The sequence below is a fragment of the Gossypium hirsutum genome, chromosome A06 (genome assembly GCF_007990345.1).
Source record: "Gossypium hirsutum isolate 1008001.06 chromosome A06, Gossypium_hirsutum_v2.1, whole genome shotgun sequence".
Classification (NCBI taxonomy): domain Eukaryota; kingdom Viridiplantae; phylum Streptophyta; class Magnoliopsida; order Malvales; family Malvaceae; genus Gossypium; species Gossypium hirsutum.
Genome location: NC_053429.1, coordinates 52,906,319 through 52,920,802, shown reverse-complemented (window position 1 = coordinate 52,920,802; position 14,484 = coordinate 52,906,319).

Genomic DNA, 14,484 nt, shown 5'->3' with positions numbered 1-14,484 from the left:
TAATTAGTCTATACGTATGATGGGTAGCCGTATGTGCATAGAGATCATGTCATAAAGCAAACCAAATCATGCTGTTTGTATGTGGCTATTGAGCCGAAAATGGGAATGCTTAATAGTTGACTTGTGTTTGAATTCTAGTTATGAAAATGAAATAAAGATGTGTCATGATTTACTGATATGTGCATGAATATTCGGATGATAACGGGGCTAAGTCCCGAAGGCATTTGTGCTAGTGACTAATTCCGGGCTAAGTCCCGAAGGCATTTGTGCTAGTGACTAATTCCGGGCTAAGTCCCGAAGGCATTTGTGCGAGTTACTAATTCCGGGCTAAGTCCCGAAGGCATTTGTGCGAACTACTATATCCGGGCTAAGTCCCGAAGGCATTTGAGCGAGTAGCTATATCTGGTTAAATCCCGAAGGTACTTGGTTTGGGAATGACCGATCTTGCTGTAATAATTTAAATTAATATGCTCGTAAAATCCCACGATGAGGTATGTTTCGTATATGCATTGGATTAGTTGATTCCTTTTAAAAAGTATTCGCTCAGTCGATTAATGAGTTTCTGGCTTTTGGTTAAGTTGATCTCTTATGTATGAGTATAAGGGTTGGTAATGTGAAGTAGGTATGATTTTGAGAATGTGTGTATATGAAATTATCCGTTTAGTCATATGAATGCTATACTTCAATTGTGCCTAATTTCATTGCTCAAAACTTACTAAGCATTAAATGCTTATTCCGTTTCTTTGATTCTCTGTTTTATAGATTTTGGTTCGTTAGCTATCGGACTCGGGATTGTCAAAGTCGAAGTCGTCCACACTATCAAAGCCCTTGTGGTACTCTTTTAGTTGAACTCTGCTAATGGCATGTATAGGACTGCCCTTGTGTTATTAGTCAAGTACTTTGGTGTTGTATATATTTGGATAGCCATGCGAAAATGGCTTGTATATTTTGAGCATAGTGTTATAATCATTTTGTATGTATATGGTTATTGAGAGGTGTGGATATGCTTGGCAATGATTGGCCATTGGAATGGTTAATTATGATCACATTTTGTGCTATATATGCTAAAGGGCTAGTTGAATCATGGAAACTATGAAATAGGTAAAGTCTACCTTAAAGGCAGATGCTGACAGCAGCAGTGTTGTAAATTTGAAAAATCACTAAAAATAGTAGGAATGGAATTAAATAGTGAATAAATTATGTAATCTAACCTTGATGAATCTAATTTCATATGGAAGAAACGAAACGATCATATGAGTCATATTTTAAGAGATATTTAAGTTTTCGTGGAACAGGGCCAGAGCGATTTCTGGATCCCCTGATCTGACTTTGGAAATTCACTATAAATTAACCAGAGATAATTAGAAGTCATACCATATATGTATAGATTCCTTTTTGAGTCTAGTTTCCTTAGAAACAAACGTCATAAGTATTGAATCCCTGTATAGGGAGATATTTAAGTCGAAATGCATGAAGGTCAGAGCAGTCGAACCCTAAAATAGGGGAGACTTTAACTAATAAACTGTACTAATTGCCCCGATTAAAAATTCTAGAAAACAATTTGTAGATTGATATATGAGTCTAGTTTCAGGGAAAATTTACGGAATCAGTTTTCGAGCTTTGGAACTCGAGATATGATTTTTAAAGTGACTGTGATGCAGTTAGCTAGCTTGTCTGGAAAAAAAATAAACTGTGTAAGTCAATGAAATAAGTCCGTAAATACCTCATGTTCGACTCTGGCAACGGTCTCGGGTATGGGGTGTTACAATCTAGCCTCCCGAAGAATATGTGTGCAATATGGATTTAGCTCGAATGGGTAATTCGATTAGGGTATGAATTTAGCCTGGACTAGCAATTCAGATCCGAGCTCATGAGAGTAATTGTCGTTACAAGGGATTTAGCATGGATTGGTAATCCCGACATTTACTCTATGAGTTTATACTATGAGGGTTTTAGCCTGACTGGTAATCTCGCCGTAAGATGCAAGGTTCGCGGGAGTGCGTACTTGAAATGATCACTTGTATGGTATATCCATTGAAATTTTTGAGAAAATTCAACAGGATTAATATGAGAAATGAATAAAAAAGGGTTTTTTCCATGACAAACTTATTTATGTTATAAGATACTATTATGATGAATATGATTGTCATGTTTGGATGAGTGGTGGTGCTAAGAGATAGCACAGGTACGTACTCGAAACCCACGAACATGTGTTGGACATGAGAAGTGAAATGGACTTGTGGTAAGAAAGCAAATAAATGAGTGATACATATGAGAATAATTTTTATGGTAATCTTATGATGATTATCATTTTGTTGCTCTAAAACTATTTTGACATTAGCAATAGTCCAACTTTGAAAATCCACCAAAAATTGTGGAAGTCGATTTAAAGGTTAAATTTAATATGAAATGAAATCTTATTGAGTCTTGTTTCACATAGAAGAAACGGTATAAGCAAAAGAATTTTATATTATGAGATATTCAAATTCTTGTGAGATAGAGTTAGAATGAGTTCGGAATCCCTTGTTCTGACTTTGGAAAATCATTATAAATTGTAAAAAAATAATTATGGTTTATAATTCATATGAATAATTCCTTAATGAGTTTATTTTCAAGATAATTAGACGGGAACATTATCCGAATCCCTTACTAAGGGATAAATAAATATTGGTGAAGAAAGGTCGAAGCTGTCAAACAGCGAACAGGAGAGACTTTAAAGAACAAGATGTACTTATTGGCTAGACCAAAAATTTTAAAAATTTTATGGTAAGAATGTATGTAAGTCTAGTTTTAGGGAAAATTAGTGGATCTTAATTTGGAGTTCCGTAGCTCCAAATATAAATAATTTAGTGACTATGACTTGAGAAAACAACTTAACTGGACTTTGAATAAATAAAGAGAAATTGAAAAATAGCATGTTAATACGTTTCTTATTATTTTCATACGAGCTTACTAAACGTAAAGCTTACTCCATCCTTTCTATTTCTTTTAGTGTTGTCAGGTCAGCTTGGGATTGGAGATAGTTGGAGGCAGCATCACACTATCGAGACATCATCTTTAGAGTATTGATATATATAAACTAGCGATTTCAAGTGAGTGGCGTGTATAGGGACTTGGTTTTATGATAGAATGTCATTATGATTAGCCAAATGTATTGGCTTATATTGATTCATTGTATATAGCCATGAGGTGTGGCTTATAATGGTTATGGCTTGTAAGCCTATTTATCCATGCTAAGTTCTAATGCTTATGATGTGAATATGCTCATTGAAAATACATGATTGGTGTATAACGTGTGTGTATGATGAATGTTTTATGACCAATCGAACTGGTCATTGCTATGAGAAAGTGCATGATAGGGAAATAAGATGATGTTGATTGAACTTGAATGCTTAAGGTCTAAAGAAATAAGTGATAAGTGGATAATTCTAGATTATTAGGAAAGGTGGTGCAATAGTAAGACTAATGGATATGGATGATTGCATCTAGACTTGATATTGCACGAGTATGCGAAATATGTGAATGATGACATGTTAATGTTAAAAATATATCTTAATGAAAGAGGCTAAATCATTAAAATGATACAATGATCTGTGTCCTTAATGTGTGTAATGAGTTACGGAATTAAGGGTAACACGAAGGCTTGGAGAATAGTCTAAGTGTTGGCTCCATGGGATGAGACACAACCGTGTGCCTCAACCGTGTGAGAGACACGGCCTGGTGACACGGGCGTGTGGCCTGGCCGTGTGGTTCAATTTATTTGCTAACGTCATAAACATATAGTTACACGGCCTGAGGACACGGGCGTGTTGATGGCACACGGGCGTGCCCCTGTGTCCACATGGGCGTGTGACTTTGTTTCATGAGAAAAATTTCTAAGTTTTTCTCAGAGCTTTCTAAAGTTCTCAGTTTAGTCCCGAAGCCTTTCTAAAGTATATTTTGGGCTTCGTAAACCCAAATAAGGGACTATGTGTATGTGATTGAATGTTTTAGAATATGAATGAAATTTTATGGCCCGGTTTCCATGATTGTTTGTGTTTAAGTACGGTAATACCTTGTACCCTGTCCCAGCGTAGGACACGAGTAAGAGGTGTTACAGTTTACTGGAATCCCAAAATCTCATTTCTATTTGTCACTTCTCATTACAAATTTCTTTCATCTTTTGAGCTATTTTCGATAAAACTACAAATTCTTGTAGCTCTAGTGCCCCGACTAACATTCAAATTTTGTCATTCAACCTAAATTCAAAATGAACACACATTTCACCCTCTGTCGATACGATTTCACTAGCATATTTTCTTAGCCGCACAAATTCTCGTTCATATTTGGACATGAATCGATTTCCCTGCTTCAGTTTGAGGAATTATTTCTTTTTCTTGTCTAAGTACCATTTGCTAATATATTACTTTCAATATTCAGTTCGAAAAAAGTCCCAGTTAATTCTCTCCTTCAGTACCATAGTTGTCAGTGTCGACCACCAATGATAAGCCTCATATTTTAACAGTGATACAACACATCTCAAATAATCGTCTAGTGAACATGCCATCCCGTCGAAAAATTTCTGATTGTTTTTAAGCTAATATTTAGCCCTAGTTGGATTGTCGTCTATTTTACCTCTGAACTCTTCGGCCCTACATTTTCAAATCTTGTTTATTGGAGGTCTATGAACATGTATGGGAGTTAAACTTTGAGGACCAAGAGGTGCATGAAAGAGCACAGTAGGGGCGGAGGTTGCAAAGCTGTAGGATTAACCTGCTTAAACTCAGAGAACCATTGACTCATCATGTCGAAGAAGACATTTTTCGTATCATTTTCAGACATTTGCAGAACCGACAAACTGTGACTCGCTGTAACATCCCGATTTTGGGCCTAGTCAGAATAGCAATTTTGAGAACACAAATTCAAGGTAGAAATATTTGTTTTATGATTGTTTTGAGGTCCATGACATGTTTCCATGATTGTGTGAAAGTTTCATGTAGAAATTTTATTGATAAAGTGTCCAATCTGACATTTAGGAGTAAATTGCAAAGGTTGCAAAATGTGAGTTCTAGAAGCTTTAAGCATGAAATTTCCATGGATTATTAATTAGAGGTCCTTAAATAATAATTTTCCCAATTTCTAATTTTATGGACAAAAACAGGCATGGATAGGTAAAAATTGAAAGTTTAGTAAAAAAGGGCATTTTGGTCATTTAGTAATAAAAAGATTAAAAAGGGAAAAATGAAGAAAAATTTGCTCATCTTCTTCAAGCTAGGGCTGAAAATTTGAAGCTCTCTATAGCTAGGGTTTCTTCACTTTCCACGCTTGATAGTACGTGCATCCTAGCCCCGTTTTTAATGTTTCTTGCATTTTTGAAGTTGTCATCAAACGATCTAGCTATTTCTACCATTATTTTGAACCAGGGTTCATGTTCAAAACTTACCCATGTGTGACATGCATGTATTTTGATGTTTAATGGAGGAATATGAAAGTTTGATGTGTGATAAACATCTTTTACTAAGTGGTTTTTCATGAAAACACCTAAAAGGACTTATTTGTAAAAGTTGTAAAAATAAGTAGTAGAAATGTGATTTGATGAAAAATCTGGGCTAGTGTAAGCATGATATAGGTTCAGCTAGGCTTGGGTAACAAAGAAAATGAGTACATTTCATTTTACGAGCCTAGGGACTAATTTGTAAATATGTAAAATTTTAGGGGCAAAATTGTAATTTTTCCAAAATAGATTTATGGGTTGTTTTGAACAATGTGATAATTAAATAAGTGAAATTGGCTATTATAGATAAAGAAAAATGGAGTCCGGACTTAAACCGAAGGAAGAAAAAAGTTATGGACTAAATTGAATAGTTAGCCATATTTTGGTACCGAGGTAAGTTCGTATGTAAAAAATTCAACATCATGCTATTATGTATCTAATGCTTTGATATTGCATGTAATGTATATTTGTCTCTATGGATTTGGTTAGTGATGACTTATGACGATCCAACAAAGATTTGGTACTTTGAAATCTCGATTGAACCTTAGGAATAGATAGCATACAAATGTCATGACATTAGGGTTATTGAGATTTCGTATAAGACCATATCTGGGATATGGCATCGACATGCAATTTCGTGTAAGACCACGTCTGGGACTTGGCTTCGAAAATGAGACTTCGTATAAGACCATATCTGGGATATGGCATCGATTTGAGACATGGTGTCAGACCATAGTTGGGCTATTGACATCGGTATGTGATCCCATATAAGACCAAATCTGGGATATGGTTTTTGGCATCGATATGTGATCTTATGTAAGACCATTTCTAGGATATGGCATTGGCATCTTACTATGTGTATGAGATTTCCTCGGGTATCCTTTAGTATTCTAAGTGGTTCAACGGGTAATCCAAAGATTATGTCAAAGAAATGATAAGGTATGATCCTATTGGAAGGGTACAGGTATGTACACAAAGCTCATAAATATTGAGATTATGAATTGATGAAACCTCGGTAAGAAGTGAATGAATGAATCATGATCATGAGTTTTATTGTACACTATGTAAATGACATGATTTAAGATGTATCTATGATACTTGATGACATTGTGATAAATTATATTATGTTATGTGTATAATAATGCATGACTAATGTTGTTAATTATTTACATGCTAACTTACTAAGCTTAAAGCTTACTCCCTTCCTTTTCATCCCTTATAGTGACGTTAAGCTAGCTCGGGGATCGGAAGTCGTCGGAGCATCAATCACACTATCAACTTGGTCATTTGGGTATAATAGGTTTTGATATTTTGAATATGGCATGTATAGGGGACTTGGTCTTTTGTTTACGTGTCATATTACTTTGGCCAAGTGTGTTGGCTTATAATGATTTGATGATTCGTTTTGTATATGACTATGAGATATGGCTTATATTGATTATTGGGTTGTAAGCCTATTCATATATGCATGCATGTGCTAAGGTAATACATGATGTGGTTAAAATTTTTGGCATGGTTGAATTGTGGATATGATCATGGATGTTTGATGATGGAATTGTGAGTATATGGCATGATGATAACTAAGATATGAATGTGTAGAAATAGAGTAAATTGATGTTACATATTGCATGTGGTGTGGTAAGCTTAGATTAATAAGGTATAGTAACCTGAGCATGTATAAGTTGATATAGCGTTGCCAGGAACATGGCTTATTTGATGATGTTTAAGTACTTAATTATGCCATGTTAAATGCCTTTGAAATTATGTATGTGTTTGAGCAAATAAGGGTGGCAATTGGCTTGGAAAATAGCCTCAAAGTTGTCCACACGAGTAGAAACACGGGCATGTGTCTAGGCTTTGTGTGACAGATAGTTTGCCCTCATGAGCGTGTGATTCAGCCGTGTGTCCCCTGTATCTTAGTTTTAAGAAATAGATGCCCAGTAGTAAGCACATGGGCACGAGAGACGGCCGTATGGGCGTGTGCCTAGTCCGTGTGAAGTTTGCACCTTATTCATGAAAATTCATGAAAATTAAATTCACCACACGGCCTAGCACACGGGCATGTGACTTGCCCGTGTGACCCTATTATGTTGATGATGTCAGAAACAGAGAGTTGCATGAGCTGAGGCCACGGGCGTGTCTTAAGCTACACGGGCATGGGTGTGACCACATGGCCTACCCACAAGGGCGTGTAACCCTCCAAATAAAGAAAATTTTTCTAAGTGTTGTAAAAGTTTCGAAAGTTCTCGGTTTAGTCCCGAGCCACACCCAATGTATGTTTTGGGCCTCGTAGGCCCGTATAGGGGACAATATGCATGTTAATAAATGGTTTTAATTTGGATGAAATTTTATGGCTTAGTTTTGTATGAATGTTTATGTTTTAGTCTGGTAATACCTTGAACCCTGTCCCGGCGTCAGATACAGGTAAGGGGTGTTACATTTAGTGGTATTAGAGCTACGATTTAGTCGATTCTCGGACTAACGTAGCGTGTGTACAAGTCTAGCTATACATGCCATGAATCAATTATGATAGTGTGACGACTCCTGACCTTTTAAATTGTGTTTTGATATGGTAATGGATCCCGATCGAGCTATGGCAGATGAAGTCGAAAGTAATGCGCCGGCTCCCACTTAAAGGGCAGCACTGTCTGATAGTAGACCCCCTATAGTTAGTCAAGGAGAAGGAGGCAGGGAAGCCTTTCTCCATATGATGAACGCATGGTATATGGAGTTCGTTTGAACGAACCCGAATGCTCAACCCTTTCCACCCCCACCTATTCCTCAGCCTAACCCCGTAGCACCCCAAGGTATGGACTTCATGAGATTGAATAGACTTCTAGTTGATAAGATTAGAAAACAAGAAGCTGAAGAGTTCCGAGCAGGTATAGATGATGATCTCGAAAGGGTAGAGTTCTGGCTTGAGAATACTATCAGGGTACATGATGAATTATCATGCACACCAGAGGAATGTAGGAAATTTGTTGTATTGTTCTTGAGAGACTCGACTTATCAGTGGTGGAACACCCTTATGTCGGTTGCACCAAGGGACAGAGTTAATTGAGAATTTTTCCAAGAAGAGTTCCGTAAGAAGTACATTAGCTAGAGGTTTATTGACTAGAAATGAAAGGAATTCCTCGAGTTAAAACAAGGTTGGATGACAGTAACGGAGTATGAGCTTGAGTTTGTGAGACTGAGGAAATACGCTCGAGAATGTGTTTCGACTAAGGCCATCATGTGTAAAAGATTTGAAGATGGGTTAAACGAAGACATCCGATTGTTGGTTTGCATCCTTGAACTGAAAGAATTTGTTGTGCTTGTTGAGAGAGCTTGCAAGGTCGAGGAATTTGCTAAAGAGAATAGAAAAGCTGGGTTTGAGTCTCGAGACTCGAAGAAGAAACAATTAGGTAAGTCACTTCAGTCCTCATCTAAAAAACTGAGAGAGTTTAATACTCGATCAAGTGTTTCAGTTGGGTTTTCAAATAGAAACCATAAGAAGCAGTATTTGGGTTATAAGGCTCAGAGTACTTCGATAGCGAGTGTGGGTAATGCTTGACCTCATAGACCTGAATGTCTACGTTGCAGTAGACGTTACCCCGGTGAGTGTCGGATGAATGATCGAACTTGTTTCAAGTGTGGTTCCTAAGATCACTTCATTAGAGATTGGCCCGAGATGGTTGAAAAAGGGAAATTTTAGAGTGCAAGATCGGATAATATTACTTTTAGAAGGAGGCCACAGAGAAACCCAGGGAATGGAGCGGGTAGCAAGAGTGCACCCAGAGATCCAGCAGTGAGATCCGAGGGTAGAGCACTTGTGAGGACTTATGCCATTCGTGCTCGCGAAGAAGCTTTATCTCCTGATGTGATTACGAGTACTTTTTCTCTCTGTGATACTCATGTTGTTGCTTTGATTGATCCGGGATCAACCTATTTGTACGTTTGTGTGACAGCCCTAAAGTGACCCTAGTCGGAAAGCGGTTTCGGGACCGCTAAACCGAGTCACCAAATTATTTGAATATGATATTTATTGTCTAAAATATGTTAATATGAATGTGTGAAAGTTTTAAGCTTCGATTTAGTAAATTGCATGTGAATTTAGTCAATAGGACTTATGTGTGACACTTTTGAAATGTGATAGGTTAATCTATAAGGATCTATTAGTGCATGTAATCAAAAGGGTGGACTTGCATGTCAATTTTCCCCCCCAATTAGTAGTGGCCGGCCATGAGCATGAGGGTGGACAAAATGTTATGGCTAAAAAACATGTCATGAACATGTTGGGTTAATGCTTTATGTTAGGAATAATAAAATAAAGAACATGGGCAATAAAATATTAGTGTTAGTAGGAGGAGAAACAAAAAAAATGTGTGTGGTTGTTCCTCCATTGTGCCGTACCTAGAAGAAAAAAAAAGAAAAAAAAATGCTTCATCCTCTTTGTTCTTCTTGACTGAAAAATCAAAGGAAGAAGAAAGGAGTTTTCTTGCTTCATGTTCGATTGGTTGGTGTTTAGGGGGAGGTATGTTTGATGATGTTCCATGAGATGCATGCATGTTTTAGTTGTTAGCTTGAGTTCTACCTAGCCCATGGTCTAAATCTTGCTATGTGATGGAGATGACACTCGGCCATGGATGTATCATTCTTGCTTGGTGTTGATGTTGTGTTGATGAGATATCAAGTTATTTTTGTGACCCAAGTTGAGATTTGGATTTTGGAATGAGTAAGGTTTTCGGCTATGCTAATTATAAGGGTGATGGATGTTGTTTCATGCTAAATCTAGATGAACAATGTTAGTGCTTATATCTCGATATTTATGAGTTTCTTTCTTGGTTTTACCTCAAACCCATGAAGTATTTTTAATTGGAGTTGTTAGAGGTTTCGGTCATGGGATTATAAGCTTGTTAGTTTTGATGGTGAAATTTATGCCTTGTAAGGGTAAATGGTTCAAAGGAACATTCGGCCATGATGTAAAAATTATGGTGAAGTGATGTTAAATGCTTTGAATATTGAGTATATATATATTGTTATAAGTTGAATTTAAGGTTTGCTAAATTGCCTTTGTCATTGCCGAATGTGTGTATAGTTAAAGAGAATTTGTTTAAGTGCTTAGTTAATTGATATTGAGTTAATGATATGTGTATTCGGTCATAAAGTTGCACATGAAGAAATGTTAGATTAATGGTATTAAATTGCTTAATGTGATTAAAAATGCGTACGACCATTTTGTATTTGAGCTAAAGGTGGCCATATGACCTATCAAATTCATTGTCATATTCGGCCATAAGCTAGCATAATGAGACTTTAATAAGTTAAATTTGTTTGAATTAGCTCAAGAGCTTAGAGGACCAAAGTTGGATAAGGGAAAGGAAAAAGTGATCGAATAGCCGTCGAAATCGTTCGACAACATCCGAGGTAAGTTTTCGAGTAATGGAACTTAGATTATGATTCGATTAGATCATGTTTTAAGCAAATCAATATCATGCTCTTGTATGTAGCTATTGAGCCGAAAATGATAATGCTTGATAAGTGACTTGTGTTTGAATTCTAGTTATGAAAATGAAATATAGATGTGTCATGATTTACTGATATGTGCATGGATATTCGGATGATAACCTGGCTAAGTCCCGAAGGCATTTGTGCTAGTGTCTAATTCCGGGCTAAGTCCCGAAGGCATTTGTGCGAGTTACTATATCCGGGCTAAGTCCCGAAGGCATTTGTGCGAGTTACTATAACCGGGCTAAGTCCCGAAGGCATTTGAGCAAGTAGTTATATTCGGCTAAATCCCGAAGATGCTTGGGTTTGGAAGTGAGCAAGCTTGCTGTAAATTTCAAATTAATACGCTCATAAAATCCAAACGATGAGGTATGTTTCGTATATGCATCGGAAAAGTCGATTCGTTTTAAATAGTATTCGTTCAATTGATTAACGAATTTTCGGCCTTTAGTTAGGTTTGATACCTTGTGAATGAATATATTGATTGAAGCGTGAAGTAAGTATGTTTATGAGAATGTGCAGATATGAAGTTATCCATTTAGCCATATGAATGTTATACCTTAGCCGAAACTAATTTCATTATTCAAAACTTACTAAGCATTAAATGCTTACTCCGTTTCTTTGATTCTCTGTTTTATAGATTTTGGTTCGTCAGCTATCGGGCTCGGGATTGTCGAAGTCGAAGTCGTCCACACTATCAAAGCCCTTTTGGTACACTTTTGGTTGAACTCTGAAAATGGCATGTATAGGACTACCCTTTTTGTTGTTGGTCATGTACCCTTTGGTTTTGTATAAATTTGGATAGCCATGCGAAAATGGCTTATATACACTTTGAGCATAGCATTATAATCGTCTTGTATGTTGTTCATTAAGAGGTATGGAAATGTTTGGTAACGATTAGCCATTGGGAATGGTTAATTATGATTATTTTGATGCTATGTATGACAAACTCTAGTTGATTCATGGAAAACCATGAAATAGGTAAGGTTTACCTTAAAAACAGATGCTGACAGCAGCAGTGGTGTGGATTTGAAAAATCACTAAAAATATTAAGAATGGAATTAAATAGTGAATAAATTATGTAATTGAACCTTGATGAATCTATTTTCATAGGGAAGTAATGAAACGATCATATGAACAGTATTTTATGAGATTTTAAAGTTTTCGTGAAACAGGGCCAGAGCGGTTTCTGGATTCCCTGTTCGGACTTAGGAAATTCATTATAAATTAATCAGAGATAGTTAGAAGTCATTCCATATATGTATAGATTCCTTTTCGAGTATAGTTTCTTTAGAAACAAACGGCATAAGTATTGAAGCTCTGTACAGGGAGATATATAAGTCGTAATGCATGAAGGTCCGAGCAGTCGGAGCCTGAAATAGGGGAGACTTTAACTAATAAAATGTAATAATTGGCCCAACCAAAAATTCTAGAAAAAAATTTGTAAATGGATATATGAGTCTAGTTTCAGGGAAAATTTACGAAACTGATTTTTGAGTTTTGGAACTCAAGATATGATTTTTAAGGTGACAGTGACACAATTAGCCAGCTAGTCTGGAAATTTTTAAAATGGACTGTAAAAATAAGGGAATTAAGTCTGTTAACCCCTCGTGTCCGACTCCGGCAACGGTCTCAGGTACGGGGTGTTACAGTTTGTATGAAATTGATATCTAGTATGAATATGCCTATTGAGTCTACAAAATTTGTGATAAAAGTGTCGAACCCTCTAGGCAAGTATGTGTTAGTCAATAAAATATGTAAGAATTGTCCTTTGATGATTAGAGATCACTATTTTCTGGCTAATCTTATGCTTTTACCATTTGATGAATTTGATATAATTCTTAGTATGGATTGGTTGACCGTTCACGGTGTGGTAGTAAATTGTGGAAGAAAAATTGTTGAGTTGAAAAGTGAAAGTGGTGATATTCTTCAAATTAACCAGATGAATCGGATAACTTGCCTGTACTGATTTCTTCTATGTTTGCTCAGAAATGTATAAGAAAGGGTTGTGAAGCTTATCTTGCCTTTGTACTGAATACAAAAGAGTCTGAGTTAAAAATTAAATCAGTGCCGGTAGTATGTGAGTATTCGGATGTGTTTCAGGAAGAGTTGCCTGGATTGCCTCCTATTAGAAAAGTTGAATTTGGTATTGATTTGATTCCTGGTACTACACCTATTTCGATTGCTCTGTATAGGATGACTTTGACGGAATTAAAAGAGTTGAAAGTTTAGTTACAAGAGTTAACGGATAAAGGTTTTGCGAGACCTAGTTATTCTCTGTGGGGTGCACCGTACTATTTGTGAAAAAGAAAGATGGTTCAATGAGACTGTGTATAGACTATCGGCATTTCAATAAGGTAACCATAAAGAACAAGTATCTCTTGCCAAGAATCGATGATTTGTTTGACTAATTGAAGGGAGCCATAGTGTTTTCAAAGATAGACTTGAGGTCCGGTTACTACCAGTTGAGAGTTAAGGAGCCAGATGTGCCGAAAACTACATTTCGGACGAGGTATAGTCATTATGAATTTCTTGTCATGCCTTTTGATTTAACGAATGCTCCTGTTGTATTTATGGATTTGATGAATAATATTTTCCAACCATATTTGGATAAATTTGTTGTTGTTTTTATTGATGATATACCGATTTATTCTCGTGATGAGACTGAGCATGCCAAGCACTTGAGAACGAATTTGCAAACTTTAAGGGACAAGCGGTTGTATGCTAAGTTTAGTAAAAGTGAATTTTGGCTTAAAGAAGTTGAATTTTTGGGCCACATTATTTCGGGTGATGGTATTAAATTTGACCCGAGCAAGATTTTGGCTATTGTTGAATGGAAACTGCCGAGGAATGTATTAAAGGTTAGAAGCTTTCTAGGCTTAGCTAGTTATTACAGATGGTTTGTTAAAGGATTTTCCACGATTGCTACTCCAATGACAAAGTTGCTACAGAAGGATGTTAAGTTTGAATGGTCAGAAAGGTGTCAATAGAGTTTTGAGAAGTTGAAGGCATTGTTGACTGAGGCACCGATTTTAGTACAACCTGAGCCAAGAAAAGAATTTGTGATTTATAGTGATGCATTCTTGAATGGATTGGGATGTATGCTTATGCAGTAAGGCAAAGTGATAGCTTATGCCTCGAGGTAATTGAAATCGCATGAGAAAAATTATCAGACACACGATTTGGAGCTAGCCGCCATTGTGTTTGCGTTGAAGATTTGGAGGTTCATTTATATGGTGAGAAATGTCATGTGTACACTGATCATAAAAGTTTAAAGTACTTAATGACTCAAAAGGATTTGAAATTACGACAAAGGAGATGGTTGGAATTGTGAAAAGATTACGAGTTAGTGATTGACTACCATCCGGGAAAGGCGAACGTGGTCGTCGATGCCCTGAGTAGGAAATCCTTGTTTGCATTGAGGGCTATGAATACACGGTTGGCTTTATCAGATGATGGTTCTATTCTAGTTGAGTTAAGAGCTTGACCGACGTTTCTCCAAGAGATTTATGAAGCTCAGAAAA